Source organism: Rutidosis leptorrhynchoides, chromosome 10 (genome assembly GCF_046630445.1).
Source record: "Rutidosis leptorrhynchoides isolate AG116_Rl617_1_P2 chromosome 10, CSIRO_AGI_Rlap_v1, whole genome shotgun sequence".
NCBI classification, from domain to species: Eukaryota; Viridiplantae; Streptophyta; class Magnoliopsida; order Asterales; family Asteraceae; genus Rutidosis; species Rutidosis leptorrhynchoides.
The window spans coordinates 302,638,036-302,655,467 of record NC_092342.1 but is presented as its reverse complement, the minus strand read 5'-3'; positions in this window follow the sequence as shown (position 1 = coordinate 302,655,467).

Here is a 17,432-nt window from a genome sequence, read left to right as displayed (position 1 = left end):
CGGAATCAACAACATCTGGTTCCATTGCGATGATCGACTCCAAGTAATGTCCTTAACATGAGCTTATGCACGGCGGAAGACTTAAATCGTACCTGAGAATAACATGCTTTAAAATGTCAACATAAAGTTGGTGAGATATATAGGTTTGATGCTAGCAGCGTTATAACTATGGACCACAAGATTTCATATTCATAAACATAATACACTCGCAAGTGTATGAAAAGCATTCCAAGCAGTGGGCACCCGGTAACTAGCCTTAACAAGAGTGTGTACCCCTGAGTTATAATAATATGTGTACCGAATCAAGTGCGTTCCGTTAACCTCGAAGTACTAAACACCCGTTCTTCTAGTTTAATAGTGACTAGAACAACATCTGGGTGGGGGTGTAAAACCCGATAGATCTATCTTTAGGATTCGCGCCTACCAGTTCATAAACCAATAGTTAAAGTTACCAAGCTAGGGGATTTTTGATTCAAACCCATGTAGAACGTAATTTTAGTCACTTGTGTCCATAACGTAAATCATTTATAAAAATAGCGCATGTATTCTCAGCCCAAAAATATTTAAAGTTTAAAAGGGGACTATATACTTACCTAATGTATTTTGTAGTAAAAATACATATAACACCATTGGTAACTTATAAGGTTGGCCTTCGATTCACGAACCTCAATGAATAGTCCTTAAAATGCCCAAGTCCGGGTTTGAACCCGCAACCTCCCGCTAATCCAAACATCCTTAATCATCCCTCCGTTCTTGATTAGTTTAATTCAATACCCACAATAATTATTTTTATCCATTCTTTGTTCCAATCTTCTTCGTAAATTCATTATCATTATCATCTATATTTCTATGATCATTATTTACTTATATCATTATCTAATATCATTATCTTGATCACAATTACCATTTACTATCATCAACCTCATCATCATATTATTCTATCTTCATCAACAAAACATAAACCACATCATCATTACTTAATCACAACTATATTCTTATCCTTCTCATCTCATCGTGATCACGTAAACTATCATAATTATCAACGTGATTTCTTCATTGTACATCGTCATCCTCACCCTTATCATTAGTTTTACAATTTCAAATTATCATAACCATTTCATCACTGGTTGTTATCCTCACTCTTCATCATTTCGTTTCCATCATCCTCATTTATTCAAGTTCTACGGCCCAACTGGTGAACTAGGTATCGGCCCAAATAAGAAAAGATAAAGTCACGGCCCAACTAACAACTTAATTAGTCCACTTAACATTTAAGGGTTTCGGTATCCAGGAGTATTCATGTCACAGAAGTCGACAAATATAAAAAGATAAAAGGGTTTGATTAGTTTTTAACTTGGCTCCACAACTTGATTTGTTGAAACTAAATGGCAAACATGAATCAATCATGTGGGGACTTCGGCTTTGACAAGGAGCATAAAGAACAAAAGCATCTTCTTCATTCATAATCATTTGTATCGTCCTTAATATTTTCCTTTCCACCGTGTCACCCTCTTTAACGTGATAGCTAGATTTTTGAAACATAAATGATTTAAATAGCAGCTGCAACAATATAAATGATAATAGTGGCGGTTTTAGGGTGGTGGTGATCGTAGGGTGGTGAGATGGATTCGAATAAGAGGCAGGAAAAACATAGCAACGACAATAATAACGGTTAATCCAGGTCCTTTTGCAGCTGAACAGAAGGAACCATAGTGGTTGATAGTGGTTATTCAAGCGTGAAGTAGAAAGAGAGAGTAAAAAGAAAACGTAAAGGTGGTGTTTGTATGGAGGTGTTAAGGTTGGGATTTCAATGGTGGTGGTTGTTGAAGGTGGTGCCGGTTACTGATCTTGTGTCGGATGTTGAAGAAAAGGAAAGATGGTGTTAGACTAGTTGGGTTTTATCGAGCATGATATATATATATATGTATACATATATATGTTCAATATACTTTATTTGTATATATAATTACATTTAGATTATGATGTTATATATTACTTTATAATTAATTCAAATACTAAATTTTTGTAATATTACATATTACCATTTAAATACATACATTTCTATTTACAATTAAATGTTCGTGAATCGTCAGGCATGGTCATATATATATATATATATATATATATATATATATATATATATATATATATATATATATATATATATATATATATATATATATATATATATATATATATATATATAGATTATCTAAATATAGATTTCAATCTTTCTAGACTCAATATTACAGATTTTGTTTATCGTGTCGGAAACATGTAGAGATTAAGGTTTAAATTTGGTCGGAAATTTCCGGGTCGTTACAGTACCCACCCGTTAAAGAAATTTCGTCCCCGAAATTTGATTGAGATCGTCATGACTAACAATAAAATGTTTTTATGACGAATATGAATTGATAACTAGAGTTTTATCACCATTTAGTAATAGTGGTAGAACAATTCGATTAGGTGAAGCGTACGAGTGAAGCTGTCCAAAGAGATTGAGATAGAGATTTAACTTTTGACGTAGTCATAGTGAATTTTCGGAATTTAAGGGATTTAAAAGAAAATCTTGGAAATCTAAAAGATTTGATTCTTCGGCGAATAAGGAAATTATAATCTTCTTTGATTTAATGCGGCAATCTGTTTTGATTTCTCTGTCGGATATTTCACTATAAATCCACCCCTTCATTTCCTTATTTTCCACAACTCACACCTTCTACTCTTTCTCCCTTGATTCTTACTTTAAAGCATTCATCAATATGCTCCATCATGTCCTGATTCTTGATATACTCCTAACTTTCGTATTTGTAATTCTTCTTTTCTATCTACCGCCAGAAGAATCTATTTACTTTTACTATACTCTTGTGTTCATAGTGTTTCTAGTTCTCCCGTGCCTTTATATTGCTATATGCATTGATATACACGGTTTGAAATTTCGGGGTTATTATTGGGCTTTATATTCTTCATTATTTTTCGGAGCTTTATGCTTTCGTTTCCTCTTCCCGTCCTCGAGTCAAACGAGCAATGGTCCGGAATTTGTAGATATGAAATTTGGAATGAACGTAGTTAATGTTCTCAGAAAGAAATGGTAATGGCACGATTTTGATTTGTTAAATTACCAGAATATCCTGGAAAAGACCGAATCATCAAGAAAATATTTTCTTGATGTGTTTAGAGATTAAATAGAATGTAAGAGCCGTGTAACATGGCACATGATGATGGTACTGTGAATCATCACATTCCATTAGAAACTCAACATGACTTACTGTAATATAATGAAGTTGATCAAGTTTCATTATATTATACTAATTCATATATCAGTTCCCAACACTACTTCAAAACATTCCTATTTTAAACTCAAAGGTTTCAGAATTTAGAAACTAACATAGTTTCTTTTATGTTGTAATGCAGATGTTACGGAGAGATAAATGATCATAGATAAGAATAGTTGTGAAAATATCTCCAGAAATATGGAGAATATGTATAACGGGAGATTTGAAAATATCTTATAATATCTAAGATAAGATGATGATGAAGAATATCATCTCGAAAGGTTTAGAATAAGGAATAGAGTTCTTACTAACGGTTTCAGTAGGTACTGAATCATTTGGATTCTTTGAAGGCAGGTTCAGTCCTTGTATTTGTTCTTTGTTTCCTTCAAGGTTAGCTCAATCCGTTTTTCAGTACCAAATTTTCTATCGAGCGTTCCCAATACTCTATTCTTTTATCTTCACTTTTGGCCATTAAGACCAACCACGTGCTGTTTCGTCAGCATTCTCAAAGTTAACGGATCTGGTTCATCGGTTATCAAACCGAGGTGGTTTTAGAAGAATTTTGTTTTTAGATGATTATATGCTGATGATAACATAATGGAATATGAAAGGTTCTCCGGTAATGACGGCGAAAGGATAGCGTATATATATCGAGGTTATACTAAGAGTAGTCTTACTGAGAAGTCGAAGTGGAGCTGTGACAAAATTAACTACTTTGAAGAGGAACTGCAAAGTTATTTTGGGTAATAATAACACTAAAGAAATTAACACTGCCGCGTGTTAAACATTGACTCAGTCTCCGAGAGTTTTCAGGTGCATAACTATATGCAAGAATCTTTTCTTCCATAGATGAAGTGCGGTTGGTTTAACCTCTCAGTTGAGGTGTTTTCAAGAATCATGATCGGTTTGAATATGAATCGTAATTGTCGAGGTACAAATGAGGTTTAGGATAAAATTAAGTGGCAAACTTGAAGAATTGTTTAGTTTCATATGTTATAATCAATATTTTAATTTAATTCATTTTAATTGTCCAAAGTTAGCAGTCTAATAGTCCGATGGTTCAATGATTCATATATAATTTAATATATAATATTCGAATTAAATAATACGTATCGTGACCCGTGTACCAGTCTCGGTGTCGATCACAACTCAAAGTATATATATATATTTTGGAATCAACTCCGACCCTGTATAGCCAACTCCCACCTTCACATATAGAGTGTCTACGGTTGTTCCGAAATATATATATAGATGGGTCGATATGATAAATCGAAACCTTGCATACGTGTCCCGTTATTTAAAGTGCGTAAAAGTAAATAACAGAAATTAAATGACGATAAATAAAATTGCGAGAATGTAAATTGCGATAAATTAAATGTTAATCAGTTAGCTGGGAACAGTTAGCCGGAACAGTTAGCGTGAAATCCTATCACAATTCCAATTAATTAATTCGTTTGTTTCTAACACTTTTTATTTTTGTCCAATGTTTTCTTCGTTATGCCACTTGTTGGATTCTGATAGGTCAAAATCCAAATATGAAATTTGAATAGAAATGGTGATTCTGTGGTGAACGGATACGTATATCGGTAGTTGTAGGTAGAATAGTAAATGATCGTTGAATCAGATTCGAAGAATGTACAGTGTAACTTATTAATGTGAAATCTGAATATTTCTCGGTGACTACCCACCCGTTAAAATATTTTCATCATTAACAGTTTGTACGAAAGAATTTTTAATTACAATCTTTATGAAAATATACTTGCATATATATTTTCATCGAATGTAATCATGGATTTAATGAGTCGATAAGATATTAAACTCATTTGATTTATCGTTAATACTGGATTACATGATCTCTAAAATATTAGAGATTTCATAATCACCATGTCGAACGAAAATATATGAGATAGAACGTTACATAAAGCGAAGGTAATCGATGTAAAACGATATATAGAACGAAGATTATACTTGAAGTACAGATGATGATATTGAGACGCGTGATGTTGATATCCAAGATACAGATCGTGATGTTGAGATTTACAACATGATTGTGGTTGGGTGTTAAGAGTATTGTCGGCGTTGATGATGATGATACAGATTATGCTGCTGGTGCTGCTGCTGATGTTTGTAACCTTCGCACCGTGTTCTCCAAAGTCGTCACACGAGCGCGAAGTTCGTTAATTTCTGCTAGTACCCCAGGATGATTGGCGGTTGGGGTGAGCGAATGAACAAGATCCGAAATATGGGATAGGATATAATCGTGACGAGATACTCGAGAAATGAGAGAGAAAATGGTTTCTCGAACAGGTTCGCCGGTAAGTGCTTCAGGTTCGTCGTCAATAGGGCAATTCGGTGGGTGAAAGGGATCACCTTCTTCTTGTCTCCAATAATTTAGCACACTACGAACCCATCCCCAATTCATCCAGAATAGATGATGGGAAATTGGTTGATCCATTCCAGTGACGCTGCCTTCGGAGCCCGAATGAAAATCCATATCAGCGTAGCTGTCGGAGTCGGAGGAATTTGAACTGGACGCGGAGTTCATCTTGTATAGTCGAGGAATGAATTTTTGGTTTGGGATAAATTATAGGAGTTGGGTTTGATATTCTTCAATACATAACTTACATATGTATTTATAATACTCAAAATCCCGTGATTTGCGGAGAATCTTTGAAATTCGTCAGGCAATGTCTATAGCAACAGATACGCTAGGATACAAATTTTGTCTATACACTATCGATGCACTAAATGCAGTAAGACGTGTCTAGACTTAAGAATACTAAGCAGGCAATTCCTAAGGATAATAAGCAGATGATTTCCGACTAAATATGATAAGCAAAACTTTTGACATATAGACACGGTCAAAGTCCAGACTCATTAATGTATTCTAACAACTACTAGTCAGACACACTAATGCAAGACCTGGTTCACTAAGACCAACGCTCTGATACCAAATGTAATAACTCGTCCTTATCCCCCTGGACGGAATCAACAACATCTGGTTCCATTGCGATGATCGACTCCAAGTAATGTCCTTAACATGAGCTTATGCACGGCGGAAGACTTAAATCGTACCTGAGAATAACATGCTTTAAAATGTCAACATAAAGTTGGTGAGATATATAGGTTTGATGCTAGCGGCGTTATAACTATGGACCACAAGATTTCATATTCATAAACATAATACACTCGCAAGTGTATGAAAAGCATTCCAAGCAGTGGGCACCCGATAACTAGCCTTAACAAGAGTGTGTACCCCTGAGTTATAATAATATGTGTACCGAATCAAGTGCGTTCCGTTAACCTCGAAGTACTAAACACCCGTTCTTCTAGTTTAATAGTGACTAGAACAACATCTGGGTGGGGGTGTAAAACCCGATAGATCTATCTTTAGGATTCGCGCCTACCAGTTCATAAACCAATAGTTAAAGTTACCAAGCTAGGGGATTTTTGATTCAAACCCATGTAGAACGTAATTTTAGTCACTTGTGTCCATAACGTAAATCATTTATAAAAATAGCGCATGTATTCTCAGCCCAAAAATATTTAAAGTTTAAAAGGGGACTATATACTTACCTAATGTATTTTGTAGTAAAAATACATATAACACCATTGGTAACTTATAAGGTTGGCCTTCGATTCACGAACCTCAATGAATAGTCCTTAAAATGCCCAAGTCCGGGTTTGAACCCGCAACCTCCCGCTAATCCAAACATCCTTAATCATCCCTCCGTTCTTGATTAGTTTAATTCAATACCCACAATAATTATTTTTATCCATTCTTTGTTCCAATCTTCTTCGTAAATTCATTATCATTATCATCTATATTTCTATGATCATTATTTACTTATATCATTATCTAATATCATTATCTTGATCACAATTACCATTTACTATCATCAACCTCATCATCATATTATTCTATCTTCATCAACAAAACATAAACCACATCATCATTACTTAATCACAACTATATTCTTATCCTTCTCATCTCATCGTGATCACGTAAACTATCATAATTATCAACGTGATTTCTTCATTGTACATCGTCATCCTCACCCTTATCATTAGTTTTACAATTTCAAATTATCATAACCATTTCATCACTGGTTGTTATCCTCACTCTTCATCATTTCGTTTCCATCATCCTCATTTATTCAAGTTCTACGGCCCAACTGGTGAACTAGGTATCGGCCCAAATAAGAAAAGATAAAGTCACGGCCCAACTAACAACTTAATTAGTCCACTTAACATTTAAGGGTTTCGGTATCCAGGAGTATTCATGTCACAGAAGTCGACAAATATAAAAAGATAAAAGGGTTTGATTAGTTTTTAACTTGGCTCCACAACTTGATTTGTTGAAACTAAATGGCAAACATGAATCAATCATGTGGGGACTTCGGCTTTGACAAGGAGCATAAAGAACAAAAGCATCTTCTTCATTCATAATCATTTGTATCGTCCTTAATATTTTCCTTTCCACCGTGTCACCCTCTTTAACGTGATAGCTAGATTTTTGAAACATAAATGATTTAAATAGCAGCTGCAACAATATAAATGATAATAGTGGCGGTTTTAGGGTGGTGGTGATCGTAGGGTGGTGAGATGGATTCGAATAAGAGGCAGGAAAAACATAGCAACGACAATAATAACGGTTAATCCAGGTCCTTTTGCAGCTGAACAGAAGGAACCATAGTGGTTGATAGTGGTTATTCAAGCGTGAAGTAGAAAGAGAGAGTAAAAAGAAAACGTAAAGGTGGTGTTTGTATGGAGGTGTTAAGGTTGGGATTTCAATGGTGGTGGTTGTTGAAGGTGGTGCCGGTTACTGATCTTGTGTCGGATGTTGAAGAAAAGGAAAGATGGTGTTAGACTAGTTGGGTTTTATCGAGCATGATATATATATATATATATATATGTATACATATATATGTTCAATATACTTTATTTGTATATATAATTACATTTAGATTATGATGTTATATATTACTTTATAATTAATTCAAATACTAAATTTTTGTAATATTACATATTACCATTTAAATACATACATTTCTATTTACAATTAAATGTTCGTGAATCGTCAGGCATGGTCATATATATATATATATATATATATATATATATATATATATATATATATATATATATATATATATATATATATATATATATATATATATATATATATATATATATAGATTATCTAAATATAGATTTCAATCTTTCTAGACTCAATATTACAGATTTTGTTTATCGTGTCGGAAACATGTTGAGATTAAGGTTTAAATTTGGTCGGAAATTTCCGGGTCGTTACATCCGGCTTCATGTAAATCAAAATTACATGTCTTCAAAGCCCAAAATGCTTTGTGTTCAATTTCTACTGGAAGGTGACATGCTTTTCCATAAACAAGTCTAAAAGGTGTGGTTCCAATTGGAGTTTTGTAGGCTGTTCTAAAAGCCCAGAGTGCATCCTCCAATTTAATGGACCATTCCTTCGGATTTGATCCTACGGTTTTCTCTAGAATACGTTTTAAAGCTCGGTTGGTATTTTCAACTTGTCCACTTGTTTGTGGATGATATGCGGTGGAGATTTTATGAGTTACTCCATATCTTTTAAGAATTTTCTCAAGTTGATTATTACAGAAATGAGTACCCCGATCACTTATTAAAGCTTTCGGTGTTCCAAACCTTGCAAAAAGACGTTTTAAAAAGTTGACTACAACTCGTGCATCGTTAGTTGGGAGAGCTTGTGCTTCCGCCCATTTAGATACATAATCAATGGCTACGAGTATATATAGATTATTATGAGATTTTGGAAATGGACCCATAAAGTCAATACCCCAAATGTCAAATACTTCACATACTTGGATGACATTTTGTGGTTTTTCATCACGTTGACTTATTTTTCCGGTCCTTTGACATGCATCACAGGATTTGCAAAGAAGGTGTGCGTCTTTGTAAATTGTAGGCCAATAGAATCCAGCTTCATAAACTTTTCTTGCTGTTAGTTGAGGCCCATAATGCCCTCCTGTTGGTCCTGTGTGACAATGGTTTAAAATTTTACTAGCTTCATCTCCAAATACACATCGACGTATTATTCCATCGGGACAACTTTTAAACAGATGTGGATCTTCCCAGAAATAGTGTTTTATATCACTGAAGAATTTCTTTCGTCTTTGGTATGATAATCCTTTTTCAAGGAATCCACATACTAAATAATTTGCATAGTCTGCAAACCATGGGATTTCTTTATAATCTATCTTCAATAGATATTCATCAGGAAAGTTGTCTTGTATGGCTGATTCATTCAGAACTTCTAATTCGGGATTTTCAAGACGAGAAAGATGATCAGCGGCGAGATTTTCTGCTCCTCTTTTATCTCGGATTTCAATATCAAACTCTTGTAAGAGTAAGATCCAACGGATTAATCTTGGTTTAGCATCTTGTTTTGAAAATAGGTATCTAAGAGCAGAATGGTCGGTATAGACCACCGTTTTTGCTAGAACGAGATATGATCGAAATTTGTCAAAAGCAAAGACAATAGCAAGGAGTTCTTTTTCAGTAGTTGTATAGTTCGTTTGTGCTCCTTGTAATGTCTTACTAGCATAATATATAGGTTGAAATCGTTTTTCAATCCTTTGTCCTAAAACGGCTCCCATTGCAAAATCACTTGCATCGCACATTAGTTCAAATGGTAGATTCCAATTTGGTGTTATCATGATCGGTGCATTAGTGAGTTTTTCTTTAAGAATATTAAAAGATTTGATACATTCATCTGAAAAGATGAATGGCGCATCCTTTTCTAGGAGTTTATTCATAGGAGTGGCAATTTTAGAAAAATCTTTTATGAAACGTCGGTAAAAACCGGCATGCCCTAGAAAACTCCTAACTCCTCTAACATTGGTGGGATGTGGAAGTTTAGCAATTACATCTACTTTAGCTCTATCCACTTCAATCCCTTCTTTTGAAATTTTATGTCCAAGAACGATGCCTTCTTTAACCATGAAATGGCATTTCTCCCAATTAAGTACTAGATTTGATTTTTCGCATCTAATTAGCATTCGTTCCAGATTAACTAGACATGATTTAAATGTATCACCGAAGACTGAAAAGTCATCCATGAATACTTCCATGCATTCTTCTATCATGTCATGAAAAATCGCCATCATACACCTTTGAAAGGTTGCAGGGGCGTTGCAAAGTCCAAATGGCATGCGTTTGTAAGCAAAAGTACCATAAGGGCACGTGAATGTGGTTTTCTCTTGGTCCTCGGGTGCTATTGGAATTTGAAAATATCCGGAAAATCCATCTAGAAAACAATAGTAACTATTTCCGGCTAATCTTTCCAACATTTGATCTATGAAAGGTAAGGGAAAGTGATCTTTTCTGGTGGCGTCATTTAATTTTCTATAATCAATACATACACGCCATCCTGTTACAGTCCTAGTAGGAATAAGCTCATTTTTCTCATTTGTAATGACAGTCATGCCACCCTTCTTAGGTACGCATTGAACTGGGCTTACCCATGGACTATCAGAGATTGGATAAATTAAACCTGCATCTAGTAGTTTAATAATCTCTTTCTTAACTACATCTTGCATATTAGGATTTAGTCTTCGTTGACGTTGCACATACGTTTTATGACCTTCTTCCATAAGGATTTTATGTGTGCAATACGAAGGACTTATTCCTTTAATATCATGAATCTTCCATGCAATGGCTGGTTTATGAGCTTTCAACACAGAAATGAGTTGTGATTTCTCGTTTTCAGTAAGAGAAGACGATATTATTACAGGTAATTCAGATTCACCATGTAAATAAGCGTATTCCAAATGGTTTGGAAGTGGCTTTAACTCTAATTTCGGAGGTTCTTCTATCGATGATTTATATCGATATCTGTCTTCTTCTTTTAGCATTTGAATTTCTTCTGTTGTTGGTTCATATCCATTAGCTATAAGTGTAGCTAACATTTCAGCTTCATCAATTGGTTCATTACCTTCTCCTAAAGAACATTCTCCTGTTCCTTGTAATTCTGGAAATTCTTCTAATAATTCTGCATGTGCATCTATAGTTTGAATATAATAACATGTATCATCTGCAGATTGTGGTTGTTGCATTGCTCTATCAACTGAAAAGGTAACACTCTCATCCTCTATACTTAGGGTCAATTTCTTACCGAACACGTCTATCATTGCTTTAGCCGTGTTTAAGAATGGTCTTCCTAATATGAGAGGAACTTGAGAATCTTCTTCCATGTCCAAAACACCAAAATCTACTGGAAATACTAAAGTACCAACTTTAACTAGCATATTCTCCATTATCCCTCTAGGATATTTTATTGATCTATCGGCTAGTTGTATGCTTATTCTTGTTGGTTTTAATTCTCCAAGGTCTAGTTTAGCGTATAGTGAATACGGCATTAGATTTATACTAGCACCTAAGTCTGCCAATGCTTCTATTGAACTAAGACTACCCAGAAAACATGGAATTGTGAAACTTCCTGGATCAGATAATTTTTCTGGTATCTTATTCAACAGCACTGCTGAACAATTAGCATTCATAGTAACAGCCGAGAGTTCTTCCATTTTCTTTCTATTCGTGATTAGATCTTTCAAGAATTTAGCATATCTTGGCATTCCTGAAATCACATCAATGAAAGGAAGATTTACATTTATCTGTTTAAACATATCCAAGAATTTGGATTGCTCGGCTTCAAGTTTTTCTTTCTTCATTTTACTCGGGTAAGGAAGTGGTGGTTGGTATGGTTTAACATAAGGTTTATCCTTAACTGTGTTATCTTCATTAACCTTTTCAACTACCGGTTCTTTTTCCTTATCTTGATCAGGTTGTGGTTCTTGTGGAGTAGGAATAGTTTCATCAGAAGTTACAGGTATTTCAGGTGATTTAAGTGTTGTACCACTTCTTGTGGTAATAGCTTTAGCTGTTTCATTCCGGGGGTTAGCATTTGTATCACTAGGTAAACTTCCCGGTTTTCTTTCACCTATTAACCTTGCTAGGTTACTTACTTCTTGTTCCAGATTTTGAATAGAAGCTTGTTGATTTCTAAATGCTTGAGCATTTTGTTCATTGGTTTGTTTTTGAGATGTGAAAAACTGCGTTTGAGTTTCAACTAGCTTCGTCATCATATCTTCTAAATTCGGCTTTTTATCATCGGTTTGTTGTGGTGGTTTGTTTTGAAAATTTGGTCTTTGCTGATTGTAAGTATTATTGGATACTTGTTGATTGCTAGGACCTTGTTGGTTATTGTATGGAATATTTCGGTTATAATTCTGGTTTTGATTGTAAATCGGTCTTGGCGGTTGATAATTATTCTGATAATTATTTCCAGGCCTTTGGTTTATGTATGAAATATTCTCTCTTTGTTCCATTGTTAATTCAATACTTAGACAATCTTTTGTCAAATGTGGTCCTCCACACTGCTCACAACTAATTCGTATTGAGTGAATATCCTTAGTCATCTTTTCCATTCGTCTCTCGAAAGCATCTATCTTTGCCGAAATGGAATCTAAGTCATGGCTAGAATCGGCTCTAGCTGCTTTAGATGATCTAATGATGTCTTTTTCTTGGTGCCACTCATGTGAGTGGGAAGCAGTGTTATCAATAATTTTGTAAGCATCAGTTTCGGTTTTCTTCATAATAGAACCACCAGCTGCTATATCTATGTCTTTTCTTGTAGTGATGTCGCATCCTTGGTAGAATATTTGTACTATTTGACAGGTGTCTAAACCATGTTGCGGACATCCTCTTAACAACTTTCCATATCTTGTCCACGCCTCATATAGAGTTTCATTTGGTTTCTGTGTGAACGTAACAATTTCTGCTTGAAGTCTTACGGCTTTAGATGCAGGAAAGAATTGTTTAAGAAATTTGTCAATTAAAACGTCCCATGTATCGATCGCCCCTTCAGGTAACGATTCCAACCAATCTTTGGCTTCTCCCTTTAAAGTCCAGGGAAATAACATGAGATATATCTGTTCATCCTCCACTTCTCGTATTTTAAATAGTGTGCAGATCCTATTAAAGGTACGTAGATGTTCATTTGGATCTTCCTTCGGCGCACCACTAAATTGGCATTGATTAGTCACCATGTGTAAAATTTGTCCTTTGATTTCATAATCTGGCGCATTAATGTCTGGATGAGTAATTGCGTGACCTTGGCCAGTGCATTTAGCTCTCATTCGGTCTTCCATACTTAAAGGTTCCAGATTCTCCATAATTGAATTTGTCGAATCGGTATCACTAGATGATTCTGATTTAATGGTTCGTTCCTCAACAATCTCTGTTTGAATGATTGGTGGTTCCGGAGGAAAGTTTAATGGTTCAGGATCTATGAACCGTTCCTGAATATTCTCTGGATTCTCAATTGTGAGGTTGGGTTCAAAAAATGGATTATCGGAAATTTGAACTGAAGTACTTGGTCGACTGGATGACGATTCTAAAGAAAAATCAACGGCGGTTATATTTGTTAAACGATGTCTTGATCTAGTTACAGGTGGTGAACGTACAAAAGGTGATGAACGTCTTGCTCGGTGCATTCACTGAATATCTTATTAGTTTTAAAAAGGAAAGAAAAATTATAATAAGTTATCCAATCAATAGACTTTTCTGATTTTGCCCACGTTTCGAATAGCCAAAAGATGCAGCAGAGGGGCAGGATTCGTTTGGTCTCAATATAATTGAGGACTGTTTGGCTCCAATAACCCGGTCCACGTACAAATCCAACTATTACTACGAACCAGAAAATTTTGATGTCTATTAATTTAACCACTTAAAATAAATTTTCGTAATTTTAAGAAATTTAGATAAGAAGTAGAAAAAATTCTAAGTCCTAAAAACTAGAATGGCGAGAAATAAGAGAGAAAAAGAGTTCGTCGCAAAAGGTCGAAAAAGAAAAATGGTTGAAAAATAAAAGGTGACGGAAAAATAAAAGAAACTTATAAAAACTTAAAAATACTTTACTAACCTAACCTTATTACTACAACTAACTTAAAATTATAATCGCAAATTGAAATTACTAATTGGAATGATAATTGGTACATAGTAAAAGGTGTCTAAAAATATTAAAGCTTACAAGGAAAAACTAAATCCCAAATGGAAATAACTTAAAAAGAAACTAAAACTTAAAAAGGCGTCGCAAAATTCTAAAGCACCTAAATCTTAGTCTAAAGAAAAGGCACTTAAGGAATTCTACGGCAAAGCCTAAAAAAATCTAGGAGTAAAAATAATTATAGCAAAAACTAAGTTTAAAATTAAATATGAGCTAAAAATACAAATATTACGCTACAACGATTAAAAAGGTACAAAATATAAAAATATACAAAAAGTTGTAAAAATTACAATTTTTATAAAAATATTATTTTTATTTTATTTATTAAAACTATTAATTTTACAATTTTAATAAAACTAATTAAAACTAAATACAACAAATTAAATAAAAAGTAAAAATAAAACTAAAACTAAAACTAATAATAATAATAATAATAATTAGGTTTAATAATTAATATTAATAATAATCCGTAATTAATGCTCGATTAGGGCTTCCTGTGCGCGTGTCAGAGAAGCTCCGCGAGTCGCGGCAATTATTGAAGAAAACCCCGCGAGTCGCGGGGTTCAGAAATTCTGTTGACAGTTTTGAGTTTTTACGCGTTTTCTTTATTTTTTTTTTTTTTATTTTATGTTTTCTGTTTTTTTAAAATAAATAAAAGGTTTTAAAATAAAACTTATATTTTTATAAACTAAAATAGAAATAAAGAAACTTATAAAACTTAAATATTTAACAAAATCTTAAAAATACTAATATTTTTGTTTTTCTTTTTATATTTTCGAATAATTAAAACGTATTTTTACAAAAACGAATTTTAATAAAAGTAGATAAAAATCTTTTTTTTTTTTATATTAGCGTTGCGCTTCCGGCTTTTAAGATAGTTCCCCGGCAGCGGCGCCAAAAATAACTTGATGTTATGCGAGGTGTATATAAAATAGTTATTAATTTTAGCAGGAAACACTATTAAATACGATACAATTTTACACAAGATATTTATTTATTTATAGAATGGATATACTTAAACCTTGCTACAACACTTATAGGCAGTGTACCTAATCGTACAGTAGTGTAGTTTTTAGTAAGTCCGGTTCGTTCCACAGGGAAATCTTTAAACAAAGCTCAACGCTATATTAGTTTACTTTTATAAAAATACAAATATATATATATAAGTAATATTATTATTATAAAGGGGGGTTTTTACCGTTTAATGACCGGTTTGTCGATTTTAAAACTTTAGTCGCAGTTAAAACCTAATGTAAAATATAAAATAAATACAAGACTTTAAATTAAAGCGTAAAGTAAATAACGATAATGAAATTGCGAATAATAAAAATACGATAAAATAAAATTGCGATAATTAAAAAGTACGATAATTAAAAGTGCGATAAAATAAAATAAATAAAAGTGCGATAATTAGAAGTGCAATTAAATATAAAATAAAGGAAATTAAATATGAAATAAAAGAATTATGCTTATTTAAACTTCCGTAATCATGATGTTTGACGTGTTGATTTTAGTTTTATGCCCATGGGTTAATTGTCCTTTGTCCTGGATTATTCAATATGTCCGTCTGGTTTTTGTCCATAACAGTCCATCAGTCATAAATATAAATTGCAAGTGTCCTTGTCAAATTATTATTATACCCGAAGTTAAATATTCCAACTAATTGGGGATTCGAATTGTAACAAGGTTTTAATACTTTGTTTAATGAATACACCAGGTTATCGACTGCGTGTAAACCAAGGTTTTACTACTTTGTTAACAATTACACCAATTACCCTTGAATGTAATTTCACCCCTGTTTTAATTATTCTAGTGGCTATTAATCCATTCCCGTGTCCGGTTAAATGAACGATTATTCGTACATATAAATACCCCGCCCATCGTGTCCGATCGAGTGTATATGGTAATTTATAGGGACGCCCAATTGTAAATCTTTATATTAACATTAACAAACTTTCATTTAGTTAAACAAATATAAAGCCCATTAATAGCCCATAGTCTAATTTCCACAAGTGTCGTTCTTTTGTCCAAACCCCAATTATGGTACAAAGCCCAATTACCCAATTTTAGTAATTAGCCCAACATCATGATTACTTCGTTTTAAATAAGCATAATAATAACTTAGCTACGAGACATTAATGTAAAAAGGTTGAACATAACTTACAATGATTAAAAATAGCGTAGCGTTACACGGACAGAATTTCGACTTACACCCTTACAACATTCGCTAACATACCCTTATTATTAGGATTTAAAATTAAAATTAAAATTAAAATATAAATTATATATATATATATCGTATATATTGAGAGAGATAGAGAAAATAGAATATGAAATTTGATCAGAATTCGGTTGGCTTTATAGCCAGAGTTGAAAATTGGGGCTCCGCGACTCGCGGCAAAAGCCTCTCCAAACTCCGCGAGTCGCGGAGGTAGAAATTACAGCTCACACCCTTGGAGTTTCTCTGCCGACGGTTTTTTATATATAAATATAATATATATATAATTAATATAATTAATTATATATTATATTATATTTATATACATAGTTAACTTGTAATTTTTAGTCCGTTGCGTCGAGCGTTAAGAGTTGACTCTGGTCCAGGTTCCGGATTTTCGAACGTCCTCGTGTACAATTTTATATTTTGTACTTTGCGTTTTGAATCTTGTACTCTTGTAATTTCGAGACGTTTCTTATCAATAATTGGAACCTTTTTGATTGTCTTTTGTTCTTTTGAGCTTTTTGGTCGTTTGCGTCTTCAATTCGTCGAATCTGTCTTTTGTCTTCACCTTTTATTATTTAAACGAATATCTCTTGTAAATAGAACAATTGCAACTAAAAGCTTGTCTTTCTTGAGGAATAATGCTATGAAATATATGTTCGTTTTTAGCATTATCACTACAAAATATCGTATTGTGAGTTTCATTTGCTCCCTTTTTAATTGCTTTCGCAATATATATTTTTGGGACTGAGAATACATGTGCTGCTTTTATAAATGTTTACGAAATAGACACAAGTACTTAAAATATATTCTACGTTGAGTTGTACCACTGGCATACTTCCCTGTAGCTTGGTAACTACCATTTACATGC